The 14,072-nt window shown below is 46.9% G+C and overlaps 1 pseudogene; it reads left to right on the forward strand.

Annotated features, from left to right (window-relative positions):
• Positions 1-10,081: 10,081 nt before the first annotated feature.
• Positions 10,082-10,198, forward strand: LOC136662665 (5S ribosomal RNA; annotated as a pseudogene).
• The last annotated feature ends 3,874 nt before the right edge of the window (positions 10,199-14,072 follow it).

Genomic DNA, 14,072 nt, shown 5'->3' on the forward strand with positions numbered 1-14,072 from the left:
CATAGAATTGGCCTTCTTTACTTCTGCCGCACATTGGGTCGACACTTTCATCAAGCTGTCCGCCACCACCCCAAGATCTGTCTCCTGATCTGTCACAGACAGCTCAGAACCCATTAGCCTATATGTGAAGTTTTGATTTTTTGTCCCAATGTGCATGACTTTACACTTACTGACATTGAAGCGCATCTGCCATTTTGCTGCCCATTCTGCCAGAAGGGTAGTGGGGCCAATGCCCAAATAAATGTGTATAGGGCTGTAGCATGTATCAAGTTCTTCTGGCCTTTTGAAAGGCAACAGTGAGGTGCTCATAGGCAGGCTGTTGAACTACAGGTTGTGGTTCTTATCTTCTGTGTTCTAAGACTTTTTAGCAACTGTGCTGCCGCTGTGCTGGGGGCCCTGGGAAAAGCCCTGAATTGGGTCCTCTATAATGGCACATTAGAGATCTCTAAGTGTCTTTATCCTCCATCCCAGCAGGGTGCCCACAAAGAGGGGTCCTTCTTGGCTCAGGGAAAGAGGGTAGAAAAAAGGAGAGTTACTGGCCCCACAACCAGGATCAAAGGGGATTCAGCAGTGGGGAGGGGGTTTGCTTCACTCTTTTCCTCTTCCACCTCCACCACTGGGCTTGCCCCGATCCCAGGGAATCAGACGCAGAACAACCCTCAGGTAGCCTGTCCAGAGACCTTTCATTACTGGCCCTGAGTGTCTTGTGAAGCCCTGGGTGCTCCCCTTTCTTGGCTCTCTATCTCCCATTCCCATAATCAGTTGTACCTTGTGCAACCTTGGGGTTAAAGGGCCAGCATCTCCCTAGAGTAGGGAAGCTCTCATCTTACAAGGGCAGCAGCCAATGCTGTGCCTTGGTGGCCTGGGGAACAATGGGAAGACCAGACACACAGCCGTCATTGGCCCTACAGTGCAAGAGGCTGCTGCCCCACTAGGGTTGCAATGGGACAGCTGGCATCCCCAAGACAGTGGGGCACATCCAGAGGCGGACACTTCTCACCACTACTCGCGTGCTCAGAGGTCCATCTGACCTTCTGATGGGCAGGGAGAAGACTTTCTGATGAGCACTTACCCAGTGCTCTACCTAACCGACCTTCTGATGAGCACTTAACCAGTGCTCTACCTAACTGACCTGTGTCCATGACCTCCATGCCACATTTTTAAAAAAATGAAAATAATAGAAATAACTGCATGAATAGTAGGGATGGGAATGAGTGTTTTTTGCTGACTCATGTACACTCAAGTCAGGCATGTAATGAGGAATGTTGGGTTTTTTTCTCATTGTATAGAATCTCTCTCTCTCTCTCTCACACACACACACACACACACACACAACACACACACACACACACACACACACACCATGCGCGCGCGCGCACACACACACACACACACACACACACACACACAATTAAGCTGGGATCTACGACAGTCTCCCAGAGTACTCTGGCTCCCATCTCCTTTATCCCTCGTGGCTTCTTATCCCGTATTGCCAGGGCTCTGTGATTGAAATTTGAAAAGCAGTCTGTTGTTGTTCATCTGAGAGTGATTAAAGAGCCTCATTTCTGGGAAGAGTCAGTGCTCATCGTCTGCCGTGATGAATGGGTGTCTAACATCCCCTGATCCCATTATATTGTGATTAATTGTGCCAGTTTAAGTCAATAATTCATTTGTTAAAAATAGGGTTTGCAAAGTATCATTTGTCTCTGGGGAGCAATCAGAACGAAAACCCCCCACCCCCCCCCCAAAATCATTTGCTCCTTCTCATCAAATTAGTGTTCAGAGTCCTGCTGAAGGGTTCTGTTCATCAAACATTTATCGAGCGCTTATTTGATAAGAAGTTGTATTTGTCTAAAATTATGTCTGCTAACAGACGGAACAACTCGAGTTTCCCTGGCATTAATGAACGAAGAAGAGGAGCCTTAACAGGTGTGTGAGGGCTGGGGCGACAATAAGAGTGATTTCCAAATGTTTGTTTTAGGAAATGGGAGGGAATAATGCCCTCATCTTTCAAGAGGAAATGGGAGCTTCTTCCCTTTCCATGGCATGACAGTCACTTAATGGCAGGTTCTGTATCTGCTATGGGGGTGGGGGTGGGGTGTGCGGATCCCAAAGCCTGCTATTTCTTAATGGCTGGAAATCTTGCAATCATATGCATTGGGCCATGACAAAAATCTTCAGTGCCTAAGGCCCAAATCCTCACCAACTTTCCAACACTGGCATAGCAGTGCCAAGGGGACGTGTGCTGCATCCTGCAGCTGGGTGGCACTCATGGAGGTCTCCTCAAAGTAAGGGAACGTTTGTACCCTTACCTCAGAGTTGCATTGTCCTAATGTTGGTGCTGGAAAGTGGGTTAGGATTGCGCCCTAAGTCCAACTCCCAAGCCACTGCACCACATTGGCTCTCCAGTCTATTCCGCTCTTCCTGTTTAAAAACAAGGAGCAGGAAGAGAAACGGCAGGAGTGGCCTTAGCACACCATCAGAAATGGCAGTGTATCAGGCTCTGGGAAGTCTTATACCGGCCCTAGACACAATGAACTTAAAAACAGTCCCCCTTCTTGGGGTATGAAAATCAATTTTGCCACATTGAAGGCCTACATTTTTGGTCCCCCTAAGCCAGGGGTGTCCAAAGTTTTTGGCAGGAGGGCCACATCATCTCTCTGACACTGTGTCGGGGGCCGGGGAAGAAAAGAATTAATTTACATTTAAAATTTGAATAAATTTACATAAGTTTACATAAATGAATCTATTAAAGATGAACTTATATGAATGAATGGAGCTCTTGCAATAGCTCAAGGCCTATAAAAGGCCTTGCACAAAGCAAGGCTGGCCTTTCCTTTGCTGCTGCTACTGCATCACAGGCGTGAAACAGGAAGCAGTGGAGGGAGCCCTCAACCCATAGATCATGCGAGAGGTCAAACAGTCGCCCTCACGCTGAGAGCAGTTGCGTCGGGCCAGTGTGGGCTCCAACAAATCTCCGGAGGGCCAGAGGCTCATTGGAGACTGGGGGTTCCCTAAGGGCTGCATTGAGGCCTCAAGGGCCACATGTGGCTCCAGGGCCAGGGTTTGGGCACCCCTGCCCTAAGCCAATGAAGAATAAAATCCAATGTAGTAGTAGTAGTAGTAGTAGTAGTAGTAGTAATAATAATAATAATAATAATAATAATAATAATAATAATAATAATAATAATAATAATAATACATGTATTTATATACCGCCTTTCTTGGTCATCAGATTTCTCCTCAGACTTTATTCAAGGCGGTTTACATGGGCAGGCAGTTCTAAATCCCCATGGGGATTTTTACGATCAAAGAAAGGTTCTATCTTTCAAGAACCACAAGATTTCAGATGGATCTTTTTGATCTGGTATCACATTCTGGCCTCCAATTTCCTCCCACGCAAGCTGACAAGCAGCTCCTTCATCTCTCACATGGAGGGCAGCCAAGACGCTTCTTCGCTCACACCAGTGGAATAACTCGGCTCAGCTTGTCAGCTGCTTCAAGGTCTCACCATACTTGGTGCCGGTGGCCTCGAACTGGCGACCTGCAGATGTTATCTTCAGGCAAATGGAGGCTCTACCCTCTAGACCAGACCTCCTGCCCTAATAGCAAATAAGGATGTGGTGGGAGGACCAGGAAATATGACAAGTTTGGAAAAAAAAAAATTCCTCCTAAAGGATCAAGAAGCCAGAGGAATCCTGGACCACAGTCAACTTCAAACCCCAGCCACAGCTCCTAATGACGGCAACTTTCTTGGCAAGATTAGCCTCAGCTGCTTTGCTTGTGCCTCCTTGATACCTTATAGGCCTTGCATCAAGTTTCTTGGGAATCTGCCCATCAGCCGAGCTGAGCTCGGCACAATCCCTTCATTGTTTGCGGAGCTCGAGGCCTGACAGCGTGTTCTATTAATGTGACAGGCTCAACCCGAAAATGTGTCACCGCTACGGTGGAGCTGGGAGGGGAGGACAACTTTGATGTTTGAGTGACCGGTTTCGTATGTCTGCGGGAGGGAGGTGCGGGAATGCAACTGGGAGCAACAGGCCTGAGGAGACAGAAACAAGAGGCGGTGGCGAGACCTGCCACTAAGCACCGTGCGCCTGCGGTGTTGACCTCAGTTGTCACGGCTTGCGCCTCTCTGGGAAAGAAGTAGCTACAGTATGTAGCTTCTGGGTCCAAACACATTGCCCCTCGGTTCAAACACTGGGGAGGCAAAGCCCCATTCTGGGAGGACTGTACCACTTCAGAAAGCAGGTGGGCAGCTGCAGGCCTGAATACACAGCAACATCAAAAAGACCTTGCAGGTGGAAAACTAGCAGCTAAAGAGCTAATAATCCCAACTTCACTTACAGCCCAATTATATCTGGGTCTTGTGCTACTGGCTGCATTGTTGCTAATTCAGGGGCTTCCTGAGAGTGGGTTTCGCCTGGTGCAGCATTTACCTTCATCAGCTTGGCATTCTGGGAAGGGAGGGCACCAGGATGAGGTCTCTTGTTACCTGGTGTGCTCCCTGGGGCATTTGGTGGGCCACTGTGAGATCCAGGAAGCTGGACTAGATGGGCCTATGGCCTGATCCAGTGGGGCTGTTCTTATGTTCTTAAACTACAATTCCCAGGAGGCCTTGCAGGTCTCTTGTTATCTGGTATGCCCCCTGGGGCATTTGGTGGGCCACTGTGAGATACAGGAAGCTGGACTAGATGGGCCTATGGCCTGATCCAGTGGGGCTGTTCTTATGTTCTTAGGTTCTTATTCTGGAAGTTTGAGGGTGATGTAGTGACATAATCATGTCAACCACAACCTTCTGGGCTATCTCAATGCATCAAATGCTAAAAGCCCACCTCTGGACCTCCTGTTCGATTATCTATGGCTCGCTCCTGCCCTAGTCGCTTTGTGCTGGTGCAACCTGCACCACTGAACCCCTACTAGACACCACTGTGCTAAAGGAGGGAGATAGGACTGGATTTTTAGTCTTTATTCAGTCTCCCTGTGGGGTAGAATCCTTGTGGATTGTCTTTCAAGCATACCAATGTGCGTTCTTAGCCCTGACCCTGTCCTCTTTGTGGTCACACCCTCGCTGGACCACTGCCCTGGAATGTCCCAGGGTGGCCATCACAGCAAGGAGCTCTCTTCATGATCAACACTTGTCACTGCAGAGAAATTCTGACCATGGAGAGGAGGGAGGGGCAGGACAAAGGGTATGCATCACGAGTCCACTCTAGGGACATGTTTGCCTCCACAGTGAGATGGATGCCTGTGTAGGGTTATATTCACTATTGGGGGTCTTTGATGTTGGTGACTAACCAGGAAAGATATCTTGATGGATGTGGTTGACAGCTCAATTAAAACCAGTGTGTGGCATTTGTGAAAAAGAGGACATTTCTTGCTAGGGAGCATTAGGAAAGGAATCAGAAATAAAACTTCCCATATTATAATATACAAATCCAGAGTGTGGCCAACCTTTGGACTACTGTGTACAGATATGGTCACCGCATTTTGAAAAGGACATCATGGAACTGCAGAAGATGCCTAAGAGGACAACTGAAATTCTCAGGGGGGCTAAAGAACCTTCTATACAAAGAAACAAAACAATGTTTGGGGTGTTTTAGTTTAGAAAAAAAAAGGACTAACTAGAAATCTGAAATCTAACCCACAGTTAAGCTCCTGGAGTAAGCCCCCTGCTGGAGGCTGTGGGTTAAGTCCTACCTGGGACTTAAAAAAAAAAAGTTCAAAAAAGAGCCTGCCTGGGACTGAACTTTGAGGAGTTTTGCAGCCTCAACTGGCCCCCCTTTTGGCAACTAGCAACCAACCTTTATATTTTGCAGCCATGGAGCACCTTCCCACCTAAAAAAAATATATATATATATATTCCTCAGTGGGATTTGAACCCCTAGCCTCTGGCTCCACAGACCTATAGTTTAACCACTGAGCCACCAGAGCTCTTAGGCTCAAAGTGTTTGGAACTAATACTTGAGGCACTGATGGGCAACAGCTGGGCTCAAGACCTTATATATTTGTTCTGAACACTTTAACTACTGTATAGGCTTTCCTATAGCCCAATGGAGAGAGTTTCCTATAGCCCAATGGAGCACCTCCCCACCTAAAAAAAAAGGGGTGTTTCACTCCAGCTGTGTGTGGCAGGAGTGCTTTTGTTATCAGGGAGCTCACACGGGATGGACGTGTGTGTGTGTGTGTGTGTGTGCGCGTGCGCACGCGCATGTATAAAAAATGGTCTAAAATAAATAAATAAATAAATAAATAAATAAATAAAAAGTTGTGAGTTCCTGCACCTATTTTTTTTTACAAAAAAAGCACTGGCCGCAGCCAATGCAGGAAGTAATCAAAGGTGTTTTTTCCCCCCTAATACCTAGCGGACCACTTCTGAGGGTCTCGTGCACCAGCAGTGGTCCATGGATCACAGGCTGGGAACCAGTGGTTTAGAATATATCTGAACCCACCAGAAGTGATGTCATGGCTGGAAGTGACATCACTAATTTAGGCTTCAAACCTAAGCCACGATCAGCCAAAGGTCCCACTACAAAGTGTGCTGTTGTACTGTTGCTTTGCATAGCTTGGAATTCATACATTCCATTTTGGAAGTCAAAACAGAATGCAGACTTGGATCCTACTCCAACCGTACAGCCCTCCTCCCTTTCTAGCATCCCATCTTCCCACCTATTCAGGACAAAGCACCCTGCCTCTCTCCCACCAGGAGCCTGCCCTACCCGGCTGCTCTCTACCTTATATTTTCTGCTCCATATTTTCAATGGTGGCTAAGCTAGAGGCAATGCGACCCACCAGAAATTGGCTTGTGACCCACCTGGTGTTTGAATGAAGAATGAAAAAATAAAGGCATTTACCTAATACACATCATCGATGGGTCCCTTTGGGGAGAAGGGCGGGATAGAAATAAAGTTTTATTATTATTATTATTATTATTATTATTATTATTATTATTATTATTATTATACCCATGTCCAAATTGAATCTTGCCAGGCACCAAATTTTAACTTAAAAGAAAAAAAGCCTACAGACGCCCATGTCTTAAACAAATCATTTGAATATGTTCTCTCTCATACGTGGCAAACAATGGTGGAATTAATCAATGTTTATGAGCTCGATAATTCACACGCAGGTGCTGGTGAAGACACGCTGTAGGCTGCAGAGAAACACACACGGGTGTGATTTATGGCACAATAACTTATGCACTGTCAGGCCTCATTGTTTAACCCCATAAAAATGCCATTAGTACAAAGTTTCACATTTTATCCCCTTATTTGTTCTTTGACAGAGGCCCCGTTCCACCACATCAAAGAAAGATTGGTTGGATCAAGCAAAAGCATCAACCGTTGCTTTGGATGGAAGTCCTTTGCTAAACCCAGTTCTGGGGCCCCACACATGTAAGCAGACACCAAGCCTTCTTCAAAGCACTTTTTTTTTTTCCCCAGCACCCACAAACAGAGACAATTCAGCCACACAGTCACAACTCACACCTGAAATCATGGCTGGCCTAAGAATTTCAGTTGCTACCCCCTTATGATGTGCTCATCTCTGTTTCTCCCTCTTCCTCTGTTGGAAAAGGACAAGAGAATGGGACAGAAGAAGTGTAAACACTTACATATCACTGTCTTCTGCTCCACACTTCTGCTTTGTTCACCTCTTCCCTGTCCAATTCAGGAAGTGAGAGGAAGAAGAAGAGCAGTGGAGGCAAGTGGATGGATGGAGATCGGTGCCTGACAACGATATTCTGTCAGAGGCATGTGCTTCAGTCAGTCTCATAGATCAGGGCTGCCTGAACATTGGCTTAGGGTCCGGACTCAGGGTTCTCACGAACCTGTCTTCCTGGTGAGCGGACCTTACCATTCTGCCCCAACATGTCTTGTCATCTGGATAGACCTGGGCACCAGGATGCTCTGGGCAGTTGCGTCTGCCCAGACATCCTGTCGCACTGCCTTCTGGGATGCCAGGGAACAGACGCGACTGCCCAGAGCATCCTGGTGCCCTGGTCTACTCAGATCACAAACCACATAGGGGCAGAATGGAAAGCTGCAGTCCAAACAGGGACCACATTCCAGGTGCAGAAGAAAGTATTTATTTAACCCAGTATGTAATTAGTCTGTGGAACCCCTTGCCACATTATGGTGTCTGGCCTAGATGCCTTTAAAGGGCGATTGGATACATGCAACTTCCTGGTTTTAGAAGTAGGCTGTCTCTGAATGCCAGATATAGCTGACTGGCAACAGCATTCAGATACTTTGTTGTCTTGAGCGTGCTACCCGAGGCCACTGTGGTGGTGGGACACTATGTGACATAGGAAGCTGGACTAATGGGCCTTTGGCCTGATCCAGCGAGGCTCTTCTTATGTTCTTGCACCCTAGTATATCATTCCCTGGTGCATGGTATCTAACTCTCGGAAGCGGAAATCTACATTTGCCCATACCAGGGTCAACTGATTGACTTCTGACCAGAACATGTACAGCAGGGGTGCTCACACTTTTTTGGCTCGAGAGCTACTTTGAAACCCAGCAAGGCCCGGAGATCTACCAGGGGGGAAGGAAGCGTCTGACAGACACCCCCTTTAATGTATGGAGCCCCTGCTGGAGTCTAGTCAGTTTCGTCAGTTTTGTTGCTGCATGCCTGAAGAGCAGCTTAAAGTGTCAGTTTCAGTGTCAGTTTAGTGTCAGCTAAATATGTCAGTTTCGTCCAGTCACTAGACGAAACTGACATATTAACAGTTTGGAGAGACAGGGCTCCGCGATCTACTCATTTTGCCTCGCGATCTACCGGTAGATCACGATCCACCTATTGAGCACCCCTGATGTACAGAATGCAAAAAAAGTCCCTATTTCAAAATGCAGTGTTTCTTTAAGCATCCCTGTTCAAGAAGACAAAGTGTCCCCATTTCCTTTCCACTTTACACAGTTTTTATCAAGTTCCAAATTGTCGCCAAGAGGAAGGAATGTGGGGTGGGAGGAAGGGGGAGTAAACAGTTCCTAAGTCTTCCCCCCTGGTTCCCCCCCTTTTGAGAAAGAAAAGGTTTTGTTCAGTTACTAATTCCTCCCAGACTCTCCTCCAAGCACAGACCCCACTGTATCCCTATTAAATTATATAGAGCGAGTCCAGTCCTTGGCTGTCAGCGGGACCCATCAGTCCTAATTTATCGCCCCAGGAAACACAGTACAATTATGGTAATAAATAATAATAGGATTCAGTACATGACAACATGAGTGATGGAGACTCTCCGAACTCATTTACATTGCTTTGTGTTGCAATCACCCTGCCTCTAATGTAATGCCAGGCAAATGAGCCTTTTTGAATATTGTGCAATCTATTGCAAGTCAACTGGCACAAAACTCACTCAATAAATCTTGTTCAAACACATGCCTTTAATGACAGGTAAATCAACAATGAAGTAATTGCGTTTAATGTAGTGAAAGACCGGACAAAAACAGTGACCTCAAAGTGACTTTTTGCTAAAGGTATGATCTGGTTGCTATGGGTGCGTGGGATACATTTCATACTGGCTTGTTTTGTTTTTGGTTTTTTTTTTCAGAAAAGAATTAAAAAAAAAAAAAGTCCCAAAAACCACAAACCAGGAACCTTTTGCTCAGATGCACACCATAGAACTAATTGCGCTCACAGGCTTTGATGCAGTGGCTGACTTCTTCAGCAACTGAAGACCCTACATGAGAGGGTTTAGGCCACAGGCCTCCTAATTCAGAGTAGTTCCATGGATTGCCCTGCAATTTCCCTGAAGTAAATGAGATTATGGATTGAAACCTGACAGTTCAGGCAGTTCCCTACCTCTGCCCCCTTTTTTTGGATTGTTTTCTTTAGTAGCACAGCTGAGGTGGTAGAAAGTGATTTTATGGGAAGGGTTGTGGAAGGACAAAATCCACTACAGAAAAGACTCCAGCTTTCCAAGTTCAGTCCAAATGAAGATGTTTCCTTGAGGTGAGGGATGTTGAAGCCCACTGCAGCTGATAACAATGGCAGATTCAGTCCAAGGTTGTGCTTATGCAGAACTATGCAAGGAGGGCTTTGATTTTGGTCTTCTTGCCTAAACTCCAGACATAAGGACTTGTCAATTTGCAACTGTTACCCTGCACATGCCTGATCTCGTCTGATCTCAGAAGCTAAGCAGGGTCAGGCCTGGTTAGTACTTGGATGGGAGACCGCCTGGGAATACCAGGTGCTGTAGGCTTATACCATAGTCTTTCCAGGCTAAAGGTTGCCAACCATCTCCCTATACTGAACACTATCTCCCGATCTTGTCTGATCTCGGAAGCTAAGCAGGGTCAGGCCTGGTTAGTACTTGTATGGGAGACCGCCTGGGAATACTGGGTGCTGTAGGCTTATACCATAGTCTTTCGAGACTGGAGGTTGCCAACCATTTGTGCTGGGCCAGTTTAGAAAACACCATTTACTGGTGCCATTAAATCAAGCCATAAGGGGCATCCACATGCACATCCCAGCCATCCACCCGCCCCCGCTTCCTACCCACCAACCCCACAGCCACCTAATCATTAGGGAGATGTAGAACCAGTGTCAGATTGCTGGGACCCTGTGCAATGTCCTGCCCCCCCCCGGACTCTTGTGGCCCTCTCTACCAGTGCCACTAGTACTGATGGTTCAAGCACCGGCTTGGTGAAGTGGGCCCTCTGACAAGCATGTGTCTTTAGCCACTGCCTGATCTGGCCAACCTCTAACACCAATGCTGGAGAGGGGGAATGGAATGTCCAGAGTGCCCCTTTGCCACACAAATGAAATGCTACTTTTACCATCACACAATGAGAAGCAGTTTGGTTGTTCTGTTCCCTGTGGTGCAGAACAGCACACTGGGTGATAGGTGAAAACGCACCTCTCGTAGGATGGTGAGTGGGAGTTGTGGACAGTTGTGATCAGTAACTTCCCTCTCCCCCCCCCACCCCACTTACACACCTGTTGGGGGTTTACTTCCGGTGATTTTACTTCAAAAGCTATGGAACTCCAAAAGAGAACTGCAAGAGAAGAGAAATGTCACCTTTGAGAGTCTACGTGGAAGGACCACATATAGGATCAGATTGGTAGGGAAGTCTACCGCCAAGCAGGAACTCAGCATTACCTAAGGGCACTTCTGTCTAGGAGCAATCCCCCAAAAGACTTTGGTTCTTAACCCAACCTCTGAGTGATTGAAAAGCTGGGCTGAAGAAAGCAGAGGTCCATTTCTGCAGGATTAAATGGACTGTGTTTTGACCTAGAACCGACTTGATGTCACACAATATTGGCCGAACCAGCCTAGTGTTGAGGAAGAAGGAAGTCCATTTAGAGAGCTCTGGGTAAGAAGAAACTGCAATGCCTCGAAACAGGAGGAGGTCGGTGGAGTAGTGTGCGGCGGCAGTAAAAAAGACCAATTCTATGCTTGGGATCATTAGAAAAGGTATTGAGAACAAAACGGCTAATATTATAATGCCGTTGTACAAATCGATGGTAAGGCCACACCTGGAGTATTGTGTCCAGTTCTGGTCGCCACATCTCAAAAAGGGCATAGTGGAAATGGAAAAGGTGCAAAAGAGAGCGACTAAGATGATTACGGGGCTGGGGCACCTTCCTTACGAGGAAAGGCTACGGCGTTTGGGCCTCTTCAGCCTAGAAAAGAGACGCCTGAGGGGGGACATGATTGAGACATACAAAATCATGCAGGGGATGGACAGAGTAGATAGGGAGATGCTCTTTACACTCTCACATAATACCAGAACATCCACTAAAATTGAGTGTTGGGCAGGTTAGGACAGACAAAAGAAAATATTTCTTTACTCAGCGTGTGGTCGGTCTGTGGAACTCCTTGCCGCAGGATGTGGTGATGGCATCTGGCCTGGATGCCTTTAAGAGGGGATTGGACAAGTTTCTGGAGGAAAAATCCATTATGGGTTACAAGCCATGATGTGTATGTGCAACCTCCTGATTTTAGAAATGGGCTATGTCAGAATGCCAGATGCAAGGGAGGGCACCAGGATGAGGCCTCTTGTTATCTGGTGTGCTCCCTGGGGCGTTTGGTGGGCTGCTGTGAGATACAGGAAGCTGGACTAGATGGGCCTATGGCCTGATCCAGTGGGGATGTTCTTATGTTCTTATGGAGGCAGCACTGTATCAAAACCCTTATTGATGGCTTCCAGGAGTAATGGGCGGAACTAGCTCCCTTTTCACATGCTCAATGAACCTTGAGAAATGGGTCTGCACTCAGAAATGGGTGGTCTCATAAAACGTCATAGTGATTGAGTGTGTGTGTGTGTGTGTGTGTGTGTGTGTGTGTGTGTGTGTGTGTCGGGGGGGGGCTGGCATAGCATCCCGTCCAGCCCTCCACATACTTTCAGTGTATTGAATGCTAGGAGTTTAGTAAACGCCTCCAGCTAGGTTGACCTTGTGAGGAAGGCAAAACTTAAAGGGAGGGGGGAGAAGGTGCTGGTAAATGGATCCAAATCTTTGGAGAAAGGAAGTGGCAGGGGTCAACTATCATCTGCCAGGCACACCACAAATTTGCAATGTCACGGTTGGACTTCATCAGCTTGGCCTTTGACCTGCTAGTTGGATGCCCTTGTCATGAATTGGAAAGGTGTAGCCTCTAGGTTATTGGAGGGGTGTCTGAAATCCTTAGGGAGGGAGGGGGAGAAAAAGAGAGAGAAAAGACATTTTCAGCCCACTCCCCTCCATTCTGTTGCTTCTGAGCCTAACCAGACTCTGCAATCTGGACCTCCAAATAGACAACCTTTTCAAAGACCTGTCTGATGTAAAGCACATTGTTGGAAACATTGATTACATGTTTCCAGCTTCATCTCCCAGGCAAAGGAGCCGAGATGCAAACAAATGCATCTTTAATTAAGGGTGCAAGGCAAATACTGTATAGCTTTACGACAACCTGCAAGATACATCATCGTTATTCACTTTTTAATGATGGGGGGGGGGGGAGATGAGAGGGGGAGGAAATGGGGCTGATCTGTGCCTGGATTGGAGACTGTCTGATAACTCTAGGTATCCCATCTTGCATCTGACACAAGAAATCTGGCTTGGACGCCTTTAAAAGGGGATTGGACAAGTTTCTGGAGGAAAAATCCATTACGGGGTACAAGCCATGATGTGTATGCGCAACCTCCTGATTTTAGAAATGGGCTATGTCAGAAGGTCAGATGCAAGGGAGGGCACCAGGATGAGGTCTCTTGTTATCTGGTGTGCTCCCTGGGGCATTTGGAGGGCCACTGTGAGATACAGGAAGCTGGACTAGATGGGCCTATGGCCTGATCCAGTGGCGCTGTTCTTATGTTCTTAACTACAATTCCCAGGAAGCCTTGCAGGTCTCTTGTTATCTGGTGTGCTCCCTGGGGCATTTGGTGGGCCGCTGCGAGATACAGGAAGCTGGACTAGATGGGCCTATGGCCTGATCCAGTGGGGCTGTTCTTATGTTCTTAAATCTGCAACTTAGAGCACAATCCTATGCGTGTCTACTCAGAAGTAAGTCCCATTAGAGTCAACGGGGCTTACTCCGAGGAAAGTGTGGATGAGATTGGGCTGTTAAGTGATAGGTTATCAAGGAGGTAGATAGATGTATGTTGTCTGACATCCCTTAGGTAAAAATGCTAAAGCTGAAAGTTCTGAATAAGGCAAGGTGAAGTATGTTTAAAAATGGGAGGAAGTTAAGCTCATGCTTCATTTCCCCACTGAAATCAATGAGACTTAGGGCCAAACTGTGCATTAGTTTGAAATGTGTTTGGTGCATTTTTTTTTTCAAAAGAGCAACGTGTGCATGCAATTTCTGAAATGGTCCTTAGCATGTCATTCCCATCATTGTTCCGATCTCCATCACACTCCCAACTGAATGTTTTTTTACCTAGTGTAAATAGCACAATGGGGAGGAGGGGAGGTCCAGATTTTGGATGGGAACCATGCTGAGGACAAAGTCCTCCAGATTCCCTATCCCTGCTGCAGCCTGTGAGGTTTCACACTGCTCCATGCTAACCTATGTTTTTGAGAAGAACAGGCCGACACATTAAAGCAACTTCTTGTTTCGTTTTTCAACTTACTTTGGGTCAGATCTGTGATTCATG

The sequence above is a fragment of the Tiliqua scincoides genome, chromosome 11 (assembly GCF_035046505.1).
Source record: "Tiliqua scincoides isolate rTilSci1 chromosome 11, rTilSci1.hap2, whole genome shotgun sequence".
Lineage (NCBI taxonomy): Eukaryota > Metazoa > Chordata > Lepidosauria > Squamata > Scincidae > Tiliqua > Tiliqua scincoides.